General features: G+C 46.0%; 1 long non-coding RNA gene across 1 annotated transcript; it reads left to right on the forward strand.

Moving 5' to 3' along the window:
• Positions 1-243: 243 nt before the first annotated feature.
• Positions 244-9,186, forward strand: LOC106892621. Its single transcript, XR_001412915.1, has 3 exons — positions 244-422; positions 1,123-1,295; positions 9,051-9,186. It is a non-coding gene; the product is annotated as an uncharacterized LOC106892621 (long non-coding RNA).

A 9,186-nucleotide genomic window follows, 5' to 3' on the forward strand; every position in this document is an offset into this window, starting at 1 on the left:
CCTCGGAGCAAAGCGTGTGTGTGTCGCTGAGGAGAATTATAGAGATTTTATACGGCAGCCGGCAGTGTGCTGCTCCAAGGCGGCCCTTTCTATGACAAAAAAAGAAAAAAAAATTAAAAAAAAAGCCCGCTCCCGCTGCCCCTTCTCACTTGACCCGTGTCCAAATGGCGGGGTAAAGAGATCATTTGGCTGGCGCTCTGTGCTACCGACAACAGGCTTTTTTTGGCCTTTGAGGCCATCTGGCACATGGGATGGCTCTTAATGACAAAGGGCTTCGACACACACCTCCCCGTCGCCCTTAGGCTGTCCACCAGAGTCAAGAGTGCTTGAAAATAGAAACCTGAAGGGAAAAAGGCTAGCTGATGTAGTTTCTGCATAGGCTTAAGGAGGTCACTGGCAAGTTTAGCCCAGATATTTGTGAGGTAAGGAAGCTTTTGGCTTTTGGTTGTTTTTTTCCTTTTTTTTTTTTTTACCCCAGATATTTGTGAGGTAAGGAAGTTTTTGGCTTTTGGTGGTTGGTTGTTTTTTTAATTTCAAGAGCATTATGTCCTCTAACTTTTCATTGGGAATGACTTTGATGTTACCTTATAAACAGAACTTTAAAATGCGGCACTAGGCCTACAGGTTTACAGACTGATGATTTCAATTTCCCAAATACAAGCTTCCCAAAGGCACCGGTATTTCAGGAAACCAAGCTCTTTGGTCTCCTGACTACGAGTACAGGTTCTTAAAAACTCGGATCTATCTATCTATATGTAGCACTGTTATTTAGTGGCATCCTCAGCCTGACAAAGCTGCCATTAATATTTATCATCTGCTGCAATGTCATCTTAAAGATGTTCTCAACAACCATGTCAGCCGTCTCCCTTCTGTATTCAGTAGAGGAGAGCTAAGCAGCCCTAAAGCCCACTGCACAATGTGCCTTGACTGCAAAATCCGTTGGCTTCTGGCTTCCCAGCAAGAGAAGAAAACCCCTTGGAGCTCTCACTGAAGAAGGGGTTAGGTGGGCATGGTGGTACCTACCAGATCGTTCTGATTTCCAGATGTGTGGTGTCCTATTCAGCGTTTGGAATTTAATTTGAGTCTTCTGCAGGGTAGCAATGCTGCTGTCTGTCCTTGCAGGTTGTTCCCTGGTTCCTGTTTGTCCTCAGGGCGACAAAGGAAAAACAATGCTCCGTGGAAACCAGCTCTCCTGGCATTGGGCAAAGAGCAGCAGTTCTCCTGTGCAGAGACAGATCCAAACTAGCACGGTGATTTATTGAGAATGGAAACCAGGACGTTACTCTGGAAAACAGGTATTGCTATTTACAGAGTGGTACCAGCAGGGGCTTTCCTAAAGTGTGGGGGACCTGTATGACATTAGGCACAAGTGCTGAGAGACAATTTATGCCCTTGATAGTTCACAGTGACAGCCCGCATGGAAATTATAAATATTTCATGCTAAGCCTTTCTCTTCAGTGGAACTACCCTTACATTTACAGGGTTTTGGAAGGTAAGTGGGAGGCAGCTGAAGGGGCAGCAGCAGGAATTTGAGGTGGCAGGAGAAAAGAGGCAGCAGGCCTAAGAGGAGCTTTGTGAGGAGGCTTTTGAGGACGAGGCCAGGGCACAATGAGAAGGATCCACACAGAAATAGGTGTGGGGGCAGGGTGCAGGGGATAGGCAAGTACTTTGTACTTGTATGGTATTTGTACGGTACTTCAGCACTTGGTACTCTGAGGGGCCTCTGACAGCACTCAAAGGACAGGAGGCAAAAAAATTTCAGAAACAGGAAGAGCAGGAGCTTGTATTATGCAGTATTTGTTTTCAATGTTAATTTTGCATTTTTTTTTTCCGTAAAGGAAGAGTTAAGTTTTCTACATTCTGTGTCTCCTAACAAGGAATTTCTGCTCCTGCAAGATTATCTTTCTTGCTCTTTCCTGTCTGCCTCTGGTTTTGCTTCTCTGTCATGTTTCTGACCTTTCCCTCCCCCCGCTGCCCATTCTGCTTGGTTTTGTTCTCCTTTTCTCTCACAATTTGGAGATATTTTCCTGTGATTATTTCTCTCCTGCTGCCTCTCCTCCCGTTTTTAACTCGTCCTTCTTTTCTGCATCCTTCCATCTTTGGATTCTAAAAGCTTAACTGACTGTCTCATGTGATTGGAAAACAAACCAAACTACTGGGGACAGGGCGAGGTTGTTTGCTGGTGTGCTAACATGCTGTTCTGCCCAGTGTTGTAACTGAACACACAGCAGCTGGGATTCCTGGGGAGGTGGAAAAGAAACATTTCTCTGTGTATTAGGTCTCAGATCAAGGCAGAAGCACAAACTGGTTCTGAACACTCTGCTTTTCTTGCCAGCACAATGTGCTCTGCAATGCCTGATACTACAAGTGGGAGAACTTTTTCATCATGCTTTCTAACCTCAAAAAGTGAAGAATTGTTCCCTATGGTAGACTCCTAGCTAATTATCTCTGTACTCTCCAGCTTTGCTAGCAGATCAGAACAGGCCACAAAACACCCCTTGGCTGCAGTGAAGGGAAGTAGCCACCTTCTCATCACCCACCTTCAAATAATTGGCAACAGCTGTCCTTTTTCGTGGCACTTTTCAAAAAGCAGCCCTTCAAAATCAGGTGGGCTAACGTGGTAAAGGTGTGCATGGCTGCTCCATGCCTGGCTCTGCACCTCGCTGATCCTGTGCTTCCCTGGCTGATTGAACTTCTGGCTTGACCTTGAGTCTGTCCTGTCTCTGTGGTCAAGCTTAGTGGTCCTTGGACTGTGGCTGACCCCTGTTGCTGCCACCAGCTGCCCTGGCTCTCCTTGTTGTGGGGTGCTGTGGGGCCGTCAGCGAGGTCCCTACCTGCCTCTCTGTCACCCTTATCCCCAGCTGGCCTGCCCCGCTGGAGGAGCTGACAAGGACTGCACACAGTCCTCAGGGTGTGGGTGAAAAGTGGTTTCCTTCTTCCAGGGAAAAAAAAGCCCTTTTTTGGCACTCTTGCCAGGTATTGCCCGTGCATAGATAATAGGGTTAACATCAAAACATGCCTGAGAAAACTAATAAGCGTTCTGATCAGAAATGAGAAATAGAAAAGCGAAACTGCATTATTTTTGGCACTGTTCAAATGATGTGCAAGGCTTAATTCTCATGCTCTATACTTTTGCAAGCGATGTGACATCCATCCCTTGTGTGCTTAGGCTTTAGGATACGAGGGCTTTGTTCCCTCTGGTTATCTTACTCAACAAGTTTCTGTCTCATGTGGGACCCATGACTTGCAGAGAGACAGGAGGCACTCTGAAACACGATGATTATGGTGCAACTTGAGCAGATTTGTAGGAGTGCCCAGACCAAACTGCTGGCTCTAAACCAGTTCTCATTTGTAGGAAAGACGGGAGTCAGCTGCACATCTGTTGCCACAGAACTCCTCTCAGTTCAGATGCCTTGCTTCTGTCCTGGTAAAGATGGAAAATAAACTCCTGGGTCTAAACATTGTATGCTTTCTGGGAAGGTCAGATGGAAAGCATGCCCAGAGGATTAGCTGTTAGTCATTAAAACCAAAATCAGGTTTCTGCCCTTGGTGGTGCCAGGTGTGGTGGGTTAATCTTGGCTGGCTGCCGGGTGCCCCCCGAGCTGCTTCTAGCACTCCCCATCCTCAGCCAGCAGTGCCCAAAACACTGCTGTGTTTTCAACACCACCCTGGCTACAAATACAAAGCACAGCACTATGAGGGCTACCACGGAGAAAGTTAACTACATCCCAGCCAGACCCTATACAACAATGTTTTCTGAAAGGAGCATACATTTTTTTTAAAAAAAATATTGCTTTGTTTATCCCGGAACACTAAACGGCTTTTGAATATTCAGGCAGTTTATTTGGAAACAGAATAATATTTTGCTGAGCTTTTTGTGCCCCTAGTGAAGAGTCTGTCCTCTTAAATGCAGGAAAAAGTGAGTTAGAACAGAATGTTTCTAGCCCTTCACGTTGTGCCTTTGGCATTCTCCATTTATAGCATTTCAGCTGTGCAAATTGAATTTGTCCTTGAACTTGAAACAGTGTGAAGTAAGTTAGAAGTTGTGATACTTCAAAAGATTAGGATGTCAGACATGGTAAATTTGTAGTTGAAATATGGAGTTGAAAAAAAATCTATCTTGGGAATGGTGGTGCAGTAGCAAAGCTGATTTCATTTCAGTGACTTCAGTTTTACAAAGATAATATCCCAGGTCAGAATTCAGCCCTCTCTCTGCTGAGAGGAATCACGAGCATATTTCTATCCTAACGATTAAAGAATATTCCTAACGACCTTTGAAGAGGTCTTGTCATTTGACAGCGGGGAAACGAGTCTGGCTTTTTGAATACGTGGCAGATATTTTAAAGCAGGCTTTTAAGTGGTTTCCTTAGCAACTATTCTTCACTAGAGATCGAGGTATGCTGTTAAGTATCGCGCTGGGTTCTGAATAAGCTTTGCAGTACTGAAGAGGCTTGTTTAAAACACTGCCAGGTCATGCTCAGCTCCTTGCTGTCCAACAGCCCTGCAGCACAGAGGGAAGCTCGTCGCCTGCCAGATTTTTTTTTTTTTTTCCAGACATGCAAGCACACACCTCTCGGTGGTGAGCTAGCATAGGCGCCCCGATGGGTGGAGGAGCTGGCCCTGCTCACCATTGGCTGCTCTCTCATCCAGCAGCTGGGAGGAACCGGGGGTTTTATTTCTCATTCATTTGCCCCACAGCCCCAAGAAAATGCTGGTGACTTGTAAATTCCCTTTTAAAGAGGTCTCGAGCACGGCTCTTAACTGAGCACAGCTCCTATTCTTTTTTGTTGTTGTTGTTGTTGCTTTTTTAATCTCAAGTGTCTGGGGCATCAGGTAATTTATCCTTCGATTCCATATTCAGTGTTTATGATTAACAGGAATGTAAAGCCATTAGCAGGGCTGATGGTGGAGAATCTGGGAGGTGTCATTAACATAAAGAAGCACCTCTTCTGCTCTCCTCCAAAGCTTTACAGTCATTTATTTATTCTGGTTTGGATTGTCTTCCCTACTTCCTATGGACGTGTGGGATTTAAGGCAGCTTTAGCAGAACTGGTGTGAGAATTGTAAAGAAAACATAATGCTGCTCAGGGGGATGTGTTTAACAGTGATCCTAATGGAGAGCATTCACCTGGTGTTTGTCGTCAGCCCTTGGGAGAGCTTGATGGGAGCCCTGGGCTCTCTGGGGGCAGACCTCTCTCAGTTTCTGGCTGGAAAGTCAGAGCTTGTTCCTGCTGCCACAGGAGTAAGGAGGAGTAAGAGTCATTTTCTCCTGATGCCTTCTCACTTTGTGCCTTTGTTTCCTTGGCTGCTGCAAAGCTGGGATGTGTTCAGAGGTGCAGAGGTAGGAGGGGAAAGCTGCCCACCATGCCCTCAGCACCTACAGCGCTGGGTACGGCCAGTTCTTTTGCTCTGCCCTGGCACCCCAGGAGGTTCTTGGTGGGAAATGCCAAGTCCCACCAAGTAGACTCCTAAATGAATTAATCAGGGCGTTGCTTTGAGAGACAAGGCAGCTTTGCTGGCTTCTGTGCCCGAGCTAAAATTAGAGCAGGTATTCAAGAGGGATGAAGAGGGACTGCCAGTGCCCGCGTCTCTGACAGGCACTGCATTGTTGGTCTGAAATAGCCTGTGTCTCTTGACCTTCAGAGCTGGGCTGGGGTGGCCTTTTTCGGGGGACTCAGAAAATAGGGTGCTAAAGTGAGGTAATCCCTGACAAGAGGCAGGGATTTTTAAGAGTAAGAGTATTCTGATACTTACTTGTGTCTTTTTAGGTAAACCTGCTCTGTAGGAGTGTGTGCTTGCTTGGCCCTGCTTTCCTTTCTGTAACTCTCAAGAGAAAGTCTTTTCTAGAACTTACACAGAAAAAGAGGGTGCTTTTTGATAGTGGTTGCTACTTTGAAGGCAGAAATCAGCAGTAATTTCTGAAGATAGAAATCATGCAGAAGTAAGCTCATGTGTGACCCGGTCTGTGGCATCATTGTACTTAATAGCAGTTTTTATTTTCTGTTGATGCTGTATTCATCTTCACTTAGTTGTTCATGCAACCACTGCCTGCTGTTATGGAAAGGGTTATTACTTCATCATAAGAGCAAATAGGAAGAAAAGGAAAATAGGCCTTCAGCGTTATAAATCCATGCCTCTTCTGTACGACAAAAACTGAGGCAATAGTCAAGTTAAAATAATTATTTGTAAAAAACCAAAAAGCACAGGGCACACATGCAAAATGGAAATCCTGCAGCATCATTCTGTAATGCAGACAATTTAATGAAAGCTTGTGTTTATGAGGGAATCTGTCAGCTTATCGGGTCTGCCCCGAGGGAAACTTCTGAAAATCCTCCTGTTGAGTTAACATCGGGTCCACAGGAAGACGGGTGTGTTCAAAGTCACGTCCAGCACTGAATGAAAGCTCCAGCAGTGTGTAATCTTTGTTTGTTTCTGACGTGTGAGCCTCATGTAGAAGTACCCTGTGTAAGCAACATATGGCTGCGTGCAGTGGGCAATCTTTGCCTACTTTGCCCTCGACCTTCTGTACAGGCCCCTTACAATTAGTGGGAAACTGGGGTGCTGCATAGTTGCTGCCATTCTGCACTTGCTGCTGACATCTTCTGCCATTTTTTTGGTTAGTTTAAAACTTAGAGCAGTTTAGTGTGTGAATCGGATGATTATCCCTGGGGGACAGGGTGGATGAGAGGGACAAACAGCTGGATCCGCATGGAGTAAGGATGCCGAGAGCAACCAGAACTGAGTCTACTGCTGAGAAAATATTTACAGGGAATTGTACTTTTTGGTGATTAAGATAAGATACGTTGTCAGTTTGGTTGCAATGACGAGCTCTTTTTCTAGGATACCATACGTATGAAACATTAACTTAAAGTTCTTTCAGCGAGATGACCCAAGCTGGTGGCCAAGGTCCTTGCTTTGCTTGATAGTCACGGCTTTATCTCCGCTTCTCATCTGCAAACTGGGGGGCAAGGAGACTTCTTGGCAGCAGTGGGAGTGTTGCAAGGGTGATCAGAGGAGCAGGGTGATGAGTTCAGCAGAGGCTGGGCTAGCTCCTGGGCTAGCTGGCAAGGAGGGTACCAGTCCCCAAGCAGTGTAGGGACTGCATCGCACGTAATTCCATATATTATCAGCGTTGTGCAGAGCTAATATGAAGCTTTGTGGAAATGTGAGGGCACCTTTCTTGCCACTGTTGGTTCCATGTTTGTGCTGATCCTTCTCTGGTGCCCACTGACATAAAACTGTCCCAGGCTTCTCCAGCTGCAGCCAGACAAACCCTTCCTGTTAGAAACGTGTAGTGTCACGTGAAAAAAAAAACTGACCAAAAGGAGCTACTGTCATCCTGACAGATGACAATGAGCAGGCATTAGCTTGGGATGTATTCCAAGTGGCTTTCTGTGCAATGTTTTAAGACAATGATCTTCCATGTCTCCAAAGGGCCTATGGTAATCGTGGTAGTGAGTAACAGTGATTGTTTATTGGCAAATAAATTGCTGATAATGTTTTGAAGCTGGAAGGATTTGCTGATGGCTAGACCAAGTCATCAAGCCCCATGCAATTAGTTACATGACTACAGAAACATTTCACTATTCTCAGAAGATCAGTTTCATCTTCAAAAATGCATCTTCAGCTTCAGGTTCAAATTCCCCACTGATGCAAGAGAGCACACAGGTCAGCTGAAATCAGCAGGATTCTGTCCCCTTACCTCAGCGGTAAATTAATCTTGCTTCTGCCCTTTCACCTAATCTCTTCAGCACAAAGAAACAAATTATATTCACAGAATCCCATGGGGTTGGAAGGGACCTCTGGAGATCATCTAGTCCAACCCCCTGCCAGGGCAGGGCCACCCAGAGCAGGTCCCACAGGAACGTGTCCAGGTGGGTTTGAATGTCTCCAGAGAAGGAGACTCCACCACCTCCCTGGGCAGCCTCTGCCAGGGCTCTGCCACCCTCACAGCAAAGAAGTTCCTCCTCATGGCCAGGTGGAACTTCCTATATCCAAGTTTGTGCCCATTTCCTCTTGTCCTGTCCCTGGGCACCACTGAAAAAAGACCAGCCCCATCCTCTTGACTCCGACACCCTCCTTTGAAGTATTTCTAAGCCTTGATCAGATCCCCCCTCAGCCTTCTCTTCTCCAGACTCAAAAGCCCCAAGTCCCTCAGCCTCTCCTCGTAAGAGAGATGCTCCAGGCCCCTCATCATCTCTGTAGCCTCTGCTGTCCCCTCTCCAGCAGTTCCCTGTCCTTCTGGAACTGGGGAGCCCAGAATTGGACAGCGTAAGCCCAGAACTGGACCCAGTAATTATTGTCAGCATTTGAAGGAAAAAGCCTGTTTAGTTTTCAGAGCAACACAATGCAGGGAGAGGAAAAAGATAATATTTGCATTTAGCTTCTTTCATGAAGTGGAGGTGCCATGGTTACGCTGTTAAATGCCTTGCTGTGCTTATTCCCCTTGCATCTATTCACCTGAGCAGGATTAACTGTCTAGGATGATATTTAGGAATATTAGGCACATCCAATTTCTGAACCATAAGTATAATGCTATAATTTAGTGCTTGAGTCCACAAGCCGTGATACTTCTTCAACAATGTATTTCCATGGGGAATTGCTGACACTCAGTACTTCCTGGTTTTTTTTTTCCAGAGCTTTCTTTTTGGGGGGGGGGGGGAGAAAGAAGGGAAGTCGTCTCATAGCAATGAAATCAATGGGAATTTTCTTACTGACACCAGTAAAGTTTTTACTTTAGAACAGAACCAGCCAAGATGCTCCATGAGACTACATTTAACTTTTTATTAATTCTCCCCCATCTCTGGCCCCATTTCCTTCCTCCCTGAGATCATCACGCTCCAGCTATGGTTGGACAGAGTTCCTTCTTACGTTGTCGTTGTGCTCTGCCAATGTTGTTTGAGGATTCACAAGGGCTGTTTGTCAATGCACTTGAACAGACAGAAACATGGATACAGGCTACTTCTGTCTTAACAGCTGCCAATCCTAAATCACAGCGTTGAACAGTGAATGAGATGCTAGAGTGCACCTTTTCCAATGTGCTGCTTTAGGTCTGGGCTGAAACTGCAGAGCTGGAGCAGAGGATTCTTTCTGGACGCTGGGCAGCTGAGAAGGAGACCTGACCATTCCCCAAGACATCTCTGAAGGGGCTGATGACCAGCACTCCAGGCACACAAGGACCCTGGG

The sequence above is a fragment of the Calidris pugnax genome, unplaced genomic scaffold (assembly GCF_001431845.1).
Source record: "Calidris pugnax isolate Ruff unplaced genomic scaffold, ASM143184v1 scaffold42, whole genome shotgun sequence".
NCBI lineage: Eukaryota > Metazoa > Chordata > Aves > Charadriiformes > Scolopacidae > Calidris > Calidris pugnax.